Source organism: Oryctolagus cuniculus, chromosome 13 (assembly GCF_051225735.1).
Source record: "Oryctolagus cuniculus isolate XC-2025 breed Fujian yellow rabbit chromosome 13, ASM5122573v1, whole genome shotgun sequence".
Lineage (NCBI taxonomy): Eukaryota > Metazoa > Chordata > Mammalia > Lagomorpha > Leporidae > Oryctolagus > Oryctolagus cuniculus.
The window spans coordinates 66,477,209-66,493,005 of record NC_142879.1 but is presented as its reverse complement, the minus strand read 5'-3'; the positions used below and the strand labels follow the sequence as shown (position 1 = coordinate 66,493,005).

Sequence of the window (15,797 nt, the reverse complement as noted above, 5' to 3'; positions counted from 1 at the left end):
CACAGCAGAGGGCTGGCCTGGAAGAGAGGCAACCGGGACAGAATCCGGCGCCCCGACCGGGACTAGAACCCGGTGTGCCGGCGCCGCTAGGCGGAGGATTAGCCTAGTGAGCCGCGGCGCCGGCCTGTACTCTTATTCTAATTTAGGTTTTGTTCCTCTGAAATTACTTTTTTTTCTGCATATATGTGAACTTACAGATTTGGGGAGAGAGTTCCTACATTGCTAGTTTTTGACTTCTTATTTTAAAAATTATGATTATTTACTGATGACCAAAATATCATTAAATATTTTTAAAAGATTTATTTGAGGCCAGTGCCGTGGCTCAATAGGCTAATCCTCCACCTGTGGCGCTGGCATCCCGGGTTCTAGTCCCAGTTGGGGCTCCGGATTCTGTCCTGGTTGCTCCTCTTCCAGTCCAGCTCTCTGCTGGGGCCCGGGAGTGCAGTGGAGGATAGCCCAAGTGCTTGGGCCCTGCACCCCATGGGAGACCAGGAGAAGCACCTGGCTCCTGGCTTCGGATGGGTGCAGCACACCGGCCGAGGCAGCCATTTGGGGGGTGAACCAATGGAAGGAAGACCTTTCTTTCTGTTTCCCTGTCACTGTCTATAACTCTCTCTCTCTCTCTCTTCTCTCACTAACTCTGCCTGTCAATAAAAAAAAAAAAAATTTATTTGAAAGGCAAAATGATTGGGGTGGGGTGGGGGTAGCAGATAGAAATAGAGAAATCTTCCATCTGCTAGTTCACTCCCCAAATAATTACAATGGCTGGGACTGGGCCAAGCTGAAGCCAGGAGTAAAAAACTCAATCCTGGCCTGCCCATGTGGATGGCAGGGTCCCAGGCACTCAGCCGTCTTCCACTACTTCCTCAGACACATTAGTGGGGAATTGGATCAGCTGTAGAGCAGCCGACACTTGAACCAGCACTCTGATATGGGAAGCTGGCATTGTCAGCAATGGCTTAGTTTGCTGTGCCACAATGCTGTCCCTTGTCATTAAATATTAATATGTAGTTTGCTCACCAGTATAATAGGCATGATGATATCTTCATGGTTTTTGTTAGGATGAAATAACTAATGCAAACTTCTGTTTGTATAGTAATTGGCAGATGTAAGTACTTAATTTGTGGGCCCGGCGCCATGGTGCAGTAGGTCAATCCTCCACCTGCGGCGCCGGCATCCCATAGAGGCACTGGTTCTAGTCTCGGCTGCTCCTCTTCCAGTCCAGCTCTCTGCTGTGGCCTGGGAAAGCAGTAGATGATGGCCCAAGTCCTTGGGCCCCTGCACCCACATGGGAGACCAGGAAGAAGCACTTGGCTACTAGCTTCGGATCGGTGCAGCTCCGGCCGTTGCGGCCATTTGAGGAGTGAACCAACAGGAGGAAGACCTTTCTCTCCCTCCCTCATTGTCTGTAGCTCTCTCAAATAAACAAATAAAATCTTTTTAGAAAGTCTTTTAATTTGTGGCAGGTGTCTTTTGCTAGTGTTAATTTTTAATAATAATTTAGTGACATGGAGCAAATAAAATGAGTAGAAAAAGCAGATTACAAAATGATGTCTCATGTCTTGAAAAATAAAATGTTATATGTACTTTTCGTGCCTTGGCATAACATTGGTTGTCTTTCTGTGTGATGAAATTATTTTATTTTAAAAATTATTTAGAGGCAGATGTGGCGGTGGCGCATGCGTTAAGCTTCCTCTTGCAATGCTGGCATCCCCTGTGTGTACCAGTTTGAGTCCTGTCTGCTCCACTTCTGATCCAGCTCCCTGCTAACGCACCTAGGAAAGTAGTGGAAGATGGCTCAAGTATCTGGGCCCCTATGCCCACGTGGGAGACCTGAATGGAGAGCGCCAGGCTCCTGGCTTCAGCATGGCTCAGCGACATGGCCATTTAGGGAGTGAACCACTAGATGGAAGATTGCTCTCTCGATTTCTCTCTCTGTTGCTGTAACTCTGCTTTTCAAATAAATAAATTTTTAAAAAATTGTTTAAATTTTATTTACTCTTTATTTTTATTTTATTTTATTTTATTTTTTATTTTTGACAGGCAGAGTGGACAGTGAGAGAGAGAGACAGGGAGAAAGGTCTTGCTTTACCGTTGGTTCACCCTCCAATAGCCTCTGCGGCCGGCACACTGCGCTGATCCGAAGCCAGGAGCCAAGTGCTTCTCCTGGTCTCCCATGCTGGTGCACGGCCCAAGCACTTGGGCCATCCTCCACTGCACTCCCGGGCCCCAGCAGAGAGCTGGACTGGAAGAGGGGCAACCGAGACAGAATCCGGTGCCCTGACCGCGACTAGAACCAGGTGTGCTGGCGCCGCAGGTGGAGGATTAGCCTATTGAGCCACGGCACCGGCCAATGTATGCATGAATTTCAAAATTTTTTTGCCTCAAAAACAAACTTCTTTTGATTCTGTTTTCTATAAATAAACTTTTTGAGGTATTCTCCTAAAGGTTTTGGAACCATCTGCATTTTCAGGAATTTACCAGGATCTTGGGTAATGTGGGGCAATTCTATATTCTATACTCAGAAGCATAGTTGCTAGCTCATATGGTAATTCTATTTTTAATTTTTTGAGGAATTGGTATACTATTTTTTCTTGGTAGCCACACAGTTTTACATTCCAGTCATTCTACATCCTCACCAACACTTGTTTTCTGCTTTAATGCATTCTGGTTGCATGTATGTGTGATGATCAGTTAAATTTGTATGTGTAAATACTGTTTTCAGAGTTTTCTTAGAAGCTTCAAATGTCCTAGTCCAGTGTTTGCCCCAGACGTGTTGAGTCAAAATCTACAGGATAGGAATCTGTATATTTGACTAGTTTTCCATAGTGATCATTATCACTAGACAAGTTTGAAAAATCTTGATTAGGTCTCTATTTCCTATGATTATCAGCCAGATTGGTTTTATAAACTTTCCAAAACAACTCTCTTGGAGATTCACAATGGCGTTAGTTTATTAAAAGATATGTAAAAATCCTCCCCCTACAGATTCTTTTTATTTTTGCTAAATTTAGCATTTCCCAACTAAGCCATCAATGCTTTTCTTTTTTGCAGCCTATCATAACTTCTTATGCTATACTGTTATTTCTCAAAACATAGTTTGATGAATACTCATTTTAAACAAATGTTTCTCAACTCTCATTTCATGGGAAAATTTTACCATTCTGAAAATGTTAATGCTGAAACGTTTTACTAAGTCTTAGTGATCTATATAACCTTACTCGGTATTTTTAGGCCTTAACTATCAAGTATCTATGTGAAAGAGGTCTTTTGTTTCTACATACATACCATAGCCTTGTCTGTTTATGAATAATGGAAACTATTCATTTTTTATGGTTTCCCTAGGTTGTTTTCATTATTTTAATCTTTATTGAAATTTTTTTATTTTTAAAAAATTTTAAAAGATACATAAAAATTGTACATATTTGTGGGGTACCATGTGATGTCTTGATCCATGTATATATTGAATTTAGAATAAGTGTTGTTATCTCCTAAAACATTTATCCTCTCTTTTTGATGAAAACATTCAAAATCCTCTCATATATATATATATATATATTCCGATTATTAATTTTATGTCAGATGTATAATTTGTCAATATTTTCTCCTGTAGGTTGTTTCTTCAATCTATTTTTTTTGTTTCCTTCACTCTACTGAAGCTTCTTAGCTTTATGAAGTCCCATACTGTGGGACTGTAAAAAAAAAAAAGAAAGAAAAAAATTAAAGCGCAGTTTTTCAATCATACAAGTACATTTCAAAGGTTCAGGAGCTGCATGTGGCAAGTAGCTTCTAGCTTCTGGATTGGTCTGTGGAAACAGAACATTTTGGCTCTTACATAAAGTTCTATGGCACATTGCTAATCTAAAAGTGTCTAAAATATCATTCTATTATTTTTTAAAGTTTTTAAAGATTTATTTATTTGAAAGCCAGAGTTAAACAGAGATGGGAGAGACACAGAGAGAGAGAGAGAGAGAGAGAGAGAGTCTTTCATCCATTGCTTCATTCCCGAATTGGCCACAATGGCCAGAGCTGCACTGATCCGAAACCAGGAGCCAGGAGCTGCTTCTTAGTCTGCCACATGGATGCAGGGGCCCAAGGACTTGGGCCATCTTCTACTGCTTTCTCAGGCCAGGGCAGAGAGCTGGATCGGAAATGGAGCAGCTGGGCCTTGAACTGCTGCCCATATGGGATCCGGCACTTCAGGACAGGTCGTTAACCCGCTGCACCACAGCACTGGCCCCTTAAATATCATTCTGATTTATTATGTGACCTAGTTGAGGTCACTGTGCTTAAACTGCAGTGTATAATTTGCAGAAATGATTTGCTTAATAAAGCAATGAGGCTAGAAAAGTTTCATTAGATCTAAAGATGAAAAATTTAGAATTAGAAAATATACCCAACCAAAAATGAAAACAAAACAATATATTCTTCGGAAAACTCATTCATACAAAGGAGTTGTTTACAAGAAACCTATGAAATCTTTTAAAATCTTATAGCAATTTTTTTTTTCTTTTTTTTTGACAGGCAGAGTGGACAGTGAGAGAGAGAGGCAGAGAGAAAGGTCTTCCTTTTCCGTTGGTTCACCCCACAATGGGCGCTGCGGCTGGTGCACCACTTTGATCTGAAGCCAGGAGCCAGGTGCTTCTCCTGGTCTCCCATGGGGTGCAGGGCCCAAGGACCTGGGCCATCCTCCACTTCACTCCTGGGCCCCAGCAGAGAGCTGGAGTGGAAGAGGAGCAACCGGGACAGAATCCAGCACCCCTTATAGCAAATTTTTTAAAAAATTAAAAAATTGTGAATGCCAGAGAGGGCGTGATGGTGAGAGGGAGAGAGAGCTCTCATCTGTCTGCTATTATATTCCCCAAATGCACACAGTAAATGGTACTGGGACAGCCTGTAGCCAAGAGCCTGGTTTTCCTATGTGAGTAGTGGAGTCCCAAGTACTTATAACCATCACCTGCTGTCTCCTAGCATCTGCCTTACCAGGAAAGTGGAATCAGAAGGGGAGGTGGGACTTGAACCCAGGTATTCCAATGTGAGATTGGATGGTCCACATTGTGTCTTTTTTTTTAATTTTTATTTTTTGACAGGCAGAGTTAGTGAGAGAGAGAGAGATAGAGAGAAAGGTCTTCCTTCCGTTAGTTCACCCCCAAATGGCCACTATGGCTGGCGCACTGCGCCGATCTGAAGCCAAGAGCCGGGTGCTTCTCCTGGTCTCCCATGTGGGTGCAGGGCTCAAGCACTTGAGCCATCCTCCACTGCCTTCCCGGGCCCCAGCAGAGAGCTGGACTGGAAGAGGAGCAACCAGGACAGAATCCGGCGCCCCAACCGGGACTGGAACCCAGAGTACTGGCGCTGCAGGTGGAGAATTAGCCTAGTGAGCCATGGCTCCAGCCCACATTGTTTCTTAATTCCTGTGCCAAATACCTGCCCCTAAAAACTTTTTATTTAACATTTTCTTTGCACAATATTTTATTAAATATTTTTACAAAGTAATATCCAGTGAGAGTATGGGTGGGAGGGTGATGGGTGGGGAAAATCACCATGTTTCCATATTTGTATGTATTAAATGCATGAAGTTGTACTACTTAAGTAAAATAAAAAAGTAAAAAAAAAAAATAAAGCAATATCCAGACTTGATATAGCTGCTAAGGAAACATTGTTCCACTGTAGGAACTGGAATGGTAGGTGGCTCAGGCTTCCCAACCTTCTGTTCTCAGATAGATGTGGTAGGCACTATTTCATCTTTTGGTACCATGATGCTAATATGGCCAGGCAGGGGTCTTTTTAAGACTAATCTTAACAGTTGCATCAACTGTAATCAATAAAGCATGATTTTCACTTTCATGTCCAGCACACCTGTCTGAGCAGCTCATGGTGGTGTCAACATAGAAGTTAACAGGGTCCTCACTGTGGATCATTAGGCCATTTACATACTTCATGGATTGACAGCTTTGTCTTTGGAATTTCCTAGGCATCATGATCTCACAGCCCTTGGCTCCATTCTCCATTATGGTCTGGAGAACCTCATTGCGGTCGCTCTGTACAGCAAACCCTCAGGAGTTTGTAGCACAGAGACTGCCTGGGCAGTAGAGACCTCCTGTAGCCACCTTTTTAGCATGAAGTTCTACTGTGCCTTCTGGAAAGCCAGACCTCTTCTGAATTACTGCAGTCAATTCTTGATTTCCTGACTCTTCTCACCAGGGGCATTCTGTGTCCTGGTGGCTCACATAATGATTTCTTTCTTGGTTGGTGTAACTCAGACTTCAACTCCTGAATGAGAAACTCATTCAGTTCAGCTTTTTTTTTTTTTTTTAATTTATTTTATGTATTTGAAAGTCAGAGTTACACACAAAGAGAGATAGCTTCTATCCGCTGGTTCACTCTCCAAATGGCCACAACGGGCAGGGCTGGGCCAGACTGAATCCAGGAGCCAGGAGCTTCTCCTGGGCCTCCCACATGGGTGCAGGGGCCCAAGCACTTGAGCCGTCCTCTGCTGCTTTCCCAGGTGCATTAGCATGGAGCTGAATCAGAAGTGGAACAGCAGGGACTTGAACTGGCACCCTTATGGAATTCTGGCTCCATAGGCAGTAGCTTTACCAACTACACCACAGCACTGGCCCCACAATTCATCTTTGGAGATACTATCAGATAACGAACTTCCTATTCTTGGAAACCAGCACTGCCATTTTGCTGTGTATTTGTAAGTTTTTATTTAATTGTAAGACAGTGTGAGCGTATTCTATCTCCCATTCACTGGTTCACTCCTCAAATGCCTGCAAAAATGCCTGGATCTGTGCCAGGCTGAAACCGGGACAGAGGAGCTCCATCTGGGTCTCCCACATGGGTGGCAGGGACCCACATATCTGGCCTATCACCTGTTACTTCCCAGAAAGCACATTTGCAGGAAGCTGGCTTGGAACAGTGGTGGGACTCCAAATGGAAAGTGGATGTCCAAAGCAGCATACTAACCTCCTGTACTGCAATACCCACCTCTCATACAACTTTATTAAAATATCACTTATATGCCACAAAATCCATCCATGTTAGGTGTACAATTTAACAGTTATTTGAGGAGAAAGAAAATGTTGATACACTAAAAAAAAAAATTAGACTGATTCTAGAATACTTTAAGGATACCAAAAGCCATAATTGTTACACCTATGAGCATTTTTCTCAGGAAACAAAAACTATTTCTTCTAAAATATGTGGTATATCATTTGCCTCCTGAGAATTTCTTGATTTATTTATTATTTCTAAGGTAAAGATGTAGGACAGAGCTTCAATCTTTTTACATAAAGGAGAGCCCAAAGAAACTGGAATCTTTGGCCTATGCTAGGAAAGTAATTTCTCTAGACCTAAGTTAACTACATTATTCAGTGTCTTGTTCCAGCTGTCTCTCATCATTCACCCATAAGCTTGTGTTTAAAAAAATCCTCCTGATGGTTGAAAATTCATTTACTGCGTATGTTTGATAATTGTAACTTTGTCATATGATATATTTGCAGAAAGAAAGATATAAATAAGCAACAGTACTTTGATGACTAGATTTTATTTTCTTATTGTTGACATCATTTGTATTTTGGCAGAAAGAAATTGGATCTCTTTTAGAAAAATTCTCTCTGAACATTTGCCAGAATCAAGTTACTGTCATCTCTAGTTAAAACAGGTTTTCTTTTTTCAAACTTAACATATACGTCCTTTTTTTACATAACAGATGGGAAAGATCAATGAGCTGAGAGAATTACAGGGTGTTTTTTCCCCTTCTCTATTTGATCTTTGATCTTAGGACAACTTGTAACCCTGCAGTAATCTCCCAAGAGATTTGAGAAAATATTTTGTAAAACAAAATTATGAGACTATGAATATATGATTGATGTTCTCAAAGCATTCTGTCAAATATGAAGCAAATGCTTTTAAGAAATCATTATCAGCTGTTATGTGTTTTTTGTTAGACTGAGTTATCAATGTAATTTATGTCTAAATGCATTATTACAGTTTAGTTTTGGGTTTATTTTATTGTTAGTGAAATAATGAGACTTTTCTTGATGATGTATCAACAGCTGGAAAAAATCACATTAACAAACAGCCAAAGCTCCCTAATTAGCTCTTTTCCTTTTTTTTTTTAGTTTTTATTAATATAAAGAGAACATATTTCATGTGTTTCATAGATAAAGTTCTAAAAAGATAACTTACTTCCCTCCATCCCCTTCCTTCCTTCCTTTTAACTTCTGCAAAGAAAAACTTTGAATCCCTTCTATAATTACAAGCTGAATTCACCACTAACCATAGTATTCAACAAGTGAAAAAAATAGGAAGACCACAGTTCCAAAGGTGTATAAATAAGGGCTAAAAATGACAGTCACATCACAAGATGTCCATTTTATTCCTATACATTTTTTGTATTCTATATTAACTGCCACATATCATAGAAAACATATGATATTTTGTTTTTATGTGACTGGCTTATTTCACTAAGTATAATAGTTTCCAGTTGCATCCATTTTGTTGTTTTATATTTAAAATTATATTAGAATACTTTAATTTGGAATTGGAACTGTTACTTTTAAGTTGACTTTTCAGTAAGCTTTTAATTTGTTTCAGTGTTTTAGCAAAATATTCAGGTATTAATAACAAAATCATGGGACAGAAAGAGCGTGGCTTATAACCTTAAAAATGACAAAACAAAAAGGAAGCTGACTGACTGCAATTTCATGACTTGCAAATTTTGAGGTTTTTGAATCCCAAAGAGCTGAGGTAACAGAGTAGACAACTAGCTTGAAGTCTAAGGAGAGACAGATGCCTCAAGGGGGAGTTATGAATATTTGTGAACGTGGGGCAGACACAGTTGTACATTGGTATCAGTTCAGCTAGATGCAGTACAGAATTGTTAGATGTAGAATGTGGAAGAGGCTAGCTATAGGAAGAGTTCATACTCACCTGTAGACTTTTTCTCAACTGTTTTCCCAGGTGCTGCCAAAAAAGATAGGTGAGATTTTTTCAGAAACCAACCTTTGCTGCTACAGGGTCAGGGAGAAGAGCATGGCTATGGATGGAGCAAGAAACCCTTCTTTTCTGTCTTCTCTTTGTCTCTATTGAATGAAAGCAGAAATGGGGTAAAAAAAATCACTCATCTTCAGGGTACTGTCAGAGAAAGAAATTACTAATAAAGAAAGGTGATCGGTGAAAATTCACCCTGTGGTGTTGGATTGCAATCAGAATTATCAGTATGGAGACTGGCATTGTGGTGTAGCCAGTAAAGCCACCAACTGCAATGCTGATATCCCATATGGGCACCCATTCATATCCCGGCTACTCTACTTCCTACCCATTTCTCTCCTAATGACCTGGGAAAAGCAGCAGGAGATGGCCCAAGGGCATGGGCCCCTGAAGCCTATGTGGATACCTGAATGAAGCTCCTGACTCCTGTTTTCAGCCTGGCCAAACTCAGGCTGTTGGCCATCTGGAAAGTGAACCAGTGGATGGGAGATATCCTTCTCTTTGTTACTCCCTCTCTGACTTGCCAAGAAATAAATAAATTTTTAAATTTATTCATATGAATTCATTCTGATTATTTTTTTAAAAGATTTATTTTATTTATTTGAAAGAGTTACAGAGAGAGGTAGAGACAGAGAGAAAGGTCTTCCCATCTGCTGGTTCACTCCCCAGATGGCTGCAATGGCTGTAGCTGCGCTGATCTGAAGCCAGGAGCCAGGAGCCAGGAGCCAGGAGCGAGGAGCCAGGAGCTTCTTCCGGATTTCCCATGTGGGTGCAGGGTGTGGGACTTGGACCATCTTCTACTGCTTTCCCAGGCCACAGCAGAGAGCTGGATCAGAAGAGGAGCAGCTGGGACTAGAACTGGCACCCATATGGGATGCTGGCGCTTCAGGCCAGGACATTAACCCGCTGTGCCACAGCACCTGCCCCGATTCTGAGTTGTGTTTTTTTTTTTTTTTTTTTTTTTTTTTTTTTTTTTTTGACAGGTAGAGTTAAGACAGTGAGAGAGAGAGAGAGACAGAGAGAAAGGCCTTCTGTTGGTGCACTCCCCAAATGGCCGCTACGGCTGGCACTGTGCCTATCCGAAGCCAGAAGCCAGATGCTTCTTCCTGGTCTCCCATGTGGGTGCAGGGCCCAAGCACTTGGGCCATCCTTCACTGCCTTCCCGGGCCACAGCAGAGAGCTGGACTGGAAGAGGGGCAGCCAGGATTAGAACCCGGCTCCCATATGGGATATTGGTGTCGCAGGCGGAGGATTAACCAAGTGAGCCATGGCACCTGCCCCCTGAGTATTTTATTTATATATATAAATAGACACTAACATAAATATGGATGTATGTGTATATGTGCATTATTATTTGTACATATATTTCCCATCTGTATACACTGAGATCTCTAGAAACAGAGATAGCCCAGTTGCAGTGAGCCCAGTTGCAGTGAGCACTCCTGATTTCTCTGACATTGAGGAATCTGACTTTCATTATCTACTGTACTTAATTTTTCAACTCTAGTAAATGTATAGTTTCAGAATTGATAGCCTATACTTCTGTGAGAAGCAGATTTACTAGTATAATACTTGTATGTAGTTCTTTTTGTCTTTATCTCTTTTTTTTTGACAGGCAGAGTTAGACAGAGAGAGAGAGAGAGAGAGAGAGAGAGAGAGAGAGAGAGAAAGGTCTTCCTTTTTTCTGTTGGTTTACCTCCCAAATGGCTGCTTCGGCCGATCCGAAGCCAGGAGCCAGGTGCTTCCTCCTGGTCTCCCATGTGGGTGCAGGGCCCAAGCACTTGGGCCATCCTCCATTGCCTTCCTGGGCCCCAGCAGAGAGCTGGACTGGAAGAGGAGCAACTAGGACAGAATCCGGCGCCCCAACCGGGACTAGAACCTGGGGTGCTGGTGCCGCAGACAGAGGATTAGCCTTGTGAGCCACAGTGCCGGCCTGTCTTTATCTTTAAAGTATGCAGTCAAAATACTGTATATGACATCCTGATAAAAAAAGCCAGACCTCCTTGCAGAAGTGGTTGGTTTTGGGACTTGAGCAGAAAAAACACTCTTGTATTGAGCCAGAAGCATCGTATATTGCTGGGAAATTTAAAGACATTCGGCCGGTGCCGCGGCTCACTAGGCTAATCCTCCGCCTTGCGGCGCCGGCACACCGGGTTCTAGTCCCGGTCGGGGCGCCGGATTCTGTCCCGGTTGCCCCTCTTCCAGGCCAGCTCTCTGCTATGGCCCGGGAGTGCAGTGGAGGATGGCCCAAGTGCTTGGGCCCTGCACCCCATGGGAGACCAGGAGAAGTACCTGGCTCCTGCCATCGGATCAGCGCGGTGCACCGGCCGCGGCGGCCATTGGAGGGTGAACCAACGGCAAAAAGGAAGACCTTTCTCTCTGTCTCTCTCTCTCACTGTCCACTCTGCCTGTCACAAAAAAAAAAAAAAAAAAAAAAAAATTTAAAGACATTCTTAAAAAGGGGGACATGGGGTGAATGGGCACAGAAACCAATCTGAAAAAACTCATTGGCCAAAACTGGAGCAATTTGAGCAGGAAAATAAGTCAACAGTTTTATGTTATAAACCACAGGATAACATAAAATCCTTAAGCCCATACTCATATAAATACTAATTGAATGAATAACTAAATGGGAGTGAGAAGTAGTGTACAGAAAAATTTGAGTTAATAGGGGTAGAAGGTGTGAGGGAGTAGAAAGTTACTATCCGAACACAATAGTAATGGTACAGGCAAGATTTACTTAAAATGGTAAAGTTGGTGGTGAAAAGTCTGAGAAAATTGGATATTTGCAGCATCTGAAAATCTCTGTTTCTAGGATGTTAATTACAAGAGAAAGAAAGTAATTTTACAGTGAAGAAACCTGGAAGATATGGCCTTGACCAAGAGAAGAACTCATCATTTATGGTATACTTGTCAAAAGGCATAACCTAATAATCTAATCATGATAAAGCATCAGACAGTAGAAATAATTGGCCATTATTCTTTTGTTATCAAAGACAAAGAAAAATTAGAAATTGTCAAAAGTTGGAGGAATTTCAGAAGAAGGGACACCTAAATGAATTATGGAGTCCTGAGAAAAGAACAAGGACATTACTTGAAAAATGTTTTGGGTGAAATCTAAGGTTGATAGAATTGCATCAGTGTTTGTTTCTTGGTTTTGATAATTACACTATGGCTCAGTAAGATGTTTATGTTAGAGGAAGCTGGGTGAATAATGGGAATTCTTTTTATTATTACTGCCACTGTTATCAAAGTTTAAAGTCATCTAAAACAAAAAGTTAAAGGGAATAAAATTGTAGGCTACTCCCAACCCCATTGCCTGGGATGGTCTGTAAAAGCAAAGCTCCTGTCTCTAGTTACTAGAGATTTAAGTCTATAAATTTTAGTTCACTTAATGAAAACTAGATTCTTTTCCAACTGCGTATTATTGTTGTATAATTTTCTTAAAACGAGGAAACATGGTTCATAAATAGGTTTTCTCCTGAAATGTTTTAGAATATTTACCTTTTATCTCTCAAATGGGTGAAGGAAATATGAACATGTATCTATTACAAAAAAGCTTCGTGTTATTTAACAATTTTTTTACATGGCATCTATTTTCAACCTTTATTTTTGTTACTAATTCAAGCAGTGTTGAATAATAACTATGTGACAGTTGTTGTGCTGAGATCCATGTACAAAGACCCACCCTTGACACACTTGAAGTTATTTGAGGAATGTAGGAAAAACTGTTAATACAGTTAACATTCTATTTATTATTCTGTGTCACATTCTAATTTATATGGTTTCACTAAGTATGTTTTCTCTAGTTGCCTTATACCATCTGCTGGTAATTCTTAACATTTAGTCTCAACACTGTTACTCTCCCTTCCTCCCCAACCCTTTCAAGCTGTTTTGGATTTCTCAGTAGTTCTTGATGGTTTTCCTGACTTTGAGTAAGAGTGGTGACTCTTTCTTTATCCTGGCAATAAAACCTTATCTAGTATTACATTTACTCAAAATACCTCTTGCCCTTAACGCCAAAGAAACTTTGGAATATAAAAGGTGCTCACTTAAAATTGTGCTGATTTGTTTGTTTGTTTGTTTGTTTATTCCATGATGTGCTCATGGAATAAGAGAGTAATTTATCAAACTTGTTGACTTTGATGGTATAAGAAAGTAACTCATGGAGGCTGGTGTTGTGGTGCTTTTGTTAAAGTCACAGCCTGCCATGCCAGTGTCCCATATGAGTGCTGGTTTGCTTCCTGCTGCTCCATTTCCCATCCAGTTCCCTGCTAAATGTGCCTAGGAAAGCAGCAGAGGATGGCCTGAATGCTGGGCCCCTGCACCCATGTGAGAGACCTAAAAGTTCCTGGCTTTGGCCTGCCCGAGTTGGCCTAGCCTCAGCCCCAGCTGTTGAGGCAATCTGGAGAGTGAACCAGCAGGTGGAAGATTTCTCTGTCTTTCCTTTTCTATCTCTAACTCTGCCTTTCAAATAAGTAAAATAAATATTAAAAAAAGAAAGTACATTATGAAACCTGTTTACTCTTTTTGTAGAAAATGTACATATACAAATTCTGTAGTAATTTCAGATAATCAGAAATACATTCTGAAGCTTACCCATTGATATAGGGATCTAAGGATCTAAGAATTCTGTTTTGGCCAATTAATGTATGCATGAAGGTGGAGCCTTCATGCCTAATACCCTTTTAACTTCCTTACTTTCTTGAGAGCAAGTGTCGTTAAGATTCGCACATACCATATTGCTGTTCTTGGGTTCATATCACAACTGTGTTTCCTGACTCCAGCTTCCTGCCAGCACAGACCCTGGTAAGCAGCAGGAATTACTTGATGGTTCAAGTAATTGGGTTCCATTCACCTGTATGGAGACCTGGATTGTGTTCCTGGCCCTAGGCTTTGTCCCTGATCTGTCCTAGCTATTGTGGGCATTTGAGAATAGACTAGCAGATAGGAGTTGACCAGCAGAAGGCGGAATGCTTTCTTTGGCTCTCTCTTTTTTTCTGTCTCTCAAAAACAAAAACAAAAGCAAAAGGGGCCATGCCTTCAGTCTTACTACGTTGGGACTACATTGGGAATTTTCAACATGAGTTTTGTGAGGGACAAACCATTTCCAAACCATAGCAGGGAGTGATGGTGCTAACTCAAACATTGAAAACTTACCAAGAGTGAGAGAGTGAGAGTGAAAGAGGGAGAGAGAAAGAGAAAAAGAGAGAGAGGATGGAAAGAAAGAACTGTAGACTGTTTTGGCACAGCAAGATCATTGTAAAATAGAGAATAAGAGTATGATTTAGAGAACAATGTGTTATCAGTTTGGAAGCCAAGACCAGCAAGTGAATGCCCTTATCATTTTCCTTCAACTGAATGAATGAGGAGTAAATGAAGATGACAGACCTGGGGAACCTTCTGTATTACTTTGGTGTTGCATCTGCAACTGTGCAGTGTGATCAGATTCTTTTACTTCTTCCCACTCTCCATTTTCGACTTGTTTCATTTGCCCCTATGCTATTGCCATGATGTTTGTCTAATTTGGTGTGAAATAGGAACCTTCTAGTTGTTACTATTTTAGTGTAAAAGGGTTGAGCTGAATTCAGATTACGTCAGTTTTTATAAAATGTCTGCTGTGTAACAGATTTGTTGCAGTCTGCTTCCATTTATTATATCTCATTCAACTATTTTTAATTGAATGAGGTTTTGAAATATAGTTGGGGTACAATACCATTTTATTGTGTGGGATAAATTATCTTGAGGAAAATAATTGGAATTTTAAGAGTTACTAATGGAAGGCCGGTGTTGTGGCTTGCAAGGTAAAGCTGCTGCCTACAATGCTGGCATCCCATATGGACATGATTTGTGTCCCATCTGCAATACTTCCAATCCAGTTTCTTGCCAATGGCCTGGGAAAAGCAGTGGAATATGGCTCAAGTACTTTGGCCCCTGCCACCCATGTGGGAGACCCAGATGAAGCTCCTGTGTCCTGGCTTTGGCCTTGTCCAGCTCTGGCCATTGCAGCCATCTAGGTAGTGAACCAGTGGATGGAAGATCTCTCTGTCTGTCTGTAACTCTTTCAAACAAATAAATAATAAAAAAGATAAGGTTGTGTGTATGTTTTGAAAGTCTTCTCTAAGGATAAATGCTACTTAGAACACTGTCGCTCCCCCTCTCCATGGAGGAACGACACAGGACCCTGCGCTGTTCTTTTGTCTGCTCGGCCCTCCCCGGGTTTGCTGCTGGTTCTTCCCGGGTTGGCTACCGTCCCTTCCACCTCTGTGGAAGGGCGGTTCCCCCTGCCACATTCCCCACTTCCGGGGGGAGCGGCACACCGCCGGCCGGCTCTCTCGGGGGCTGCACAGGTGTTCCTTCAGATAGATGTTCCTGGTGCATGTTGTCTCTCTCCTCCTTTATAGTCCTCTTCCACCAATCCCAACTCTGCTACCCACATGCCGAGTACGCTGCTCTCCTCCAATCAGGAGCAGGTCCTGCTGTTTATTGGTTGAACTGGAGGCAGCTGTGTAGAAGCTGTTTCCTCCTCTCCCAGCGCCATATTGTGGGAGAGCAGATGCATAGAATAAGTCTTAATTCCAGTAACAGTCTAGTCCGAGTTGCTCCCAGTTGCTCCCCACAGAACACTTTGGCTTACATACAACCATGATGAGTTTATATCTGAAGATGGAGTATTCATCTATAGAAATAAATTGCTTTATTGTTGGTGAATCTAGGATGAAGGAAATGTATGTTACAGTTGCAGCATATGATTTACTTGCTGGCTGTTTATATATATATATATATATTTGTTATAT

At 41.5% G+C, this 15,797-nt stretch overlaps 1 protein-coding gene and 1 pseudogene across 2 annotated transcripts in view; one reads left to right on the top strand and one right to left on the bottom strand.

Moving 5' to 3' along the window:
* The window catches only part of SMYD3 (SET and MYND domain containing 3), a 780,787-nt gene that overhangs the window by 107,890 nt on the left and 657,100 nt on the right, over positions 1-15,797 (top strand). The gene's annotated exons all lie outside the window — the stretch shown is intronic.
* On the bottom strand, positions 3,670-6,011 carry LOC103351011 (small ribosomal subunit protein uS3 pseudogene; annotated as a pseudogene).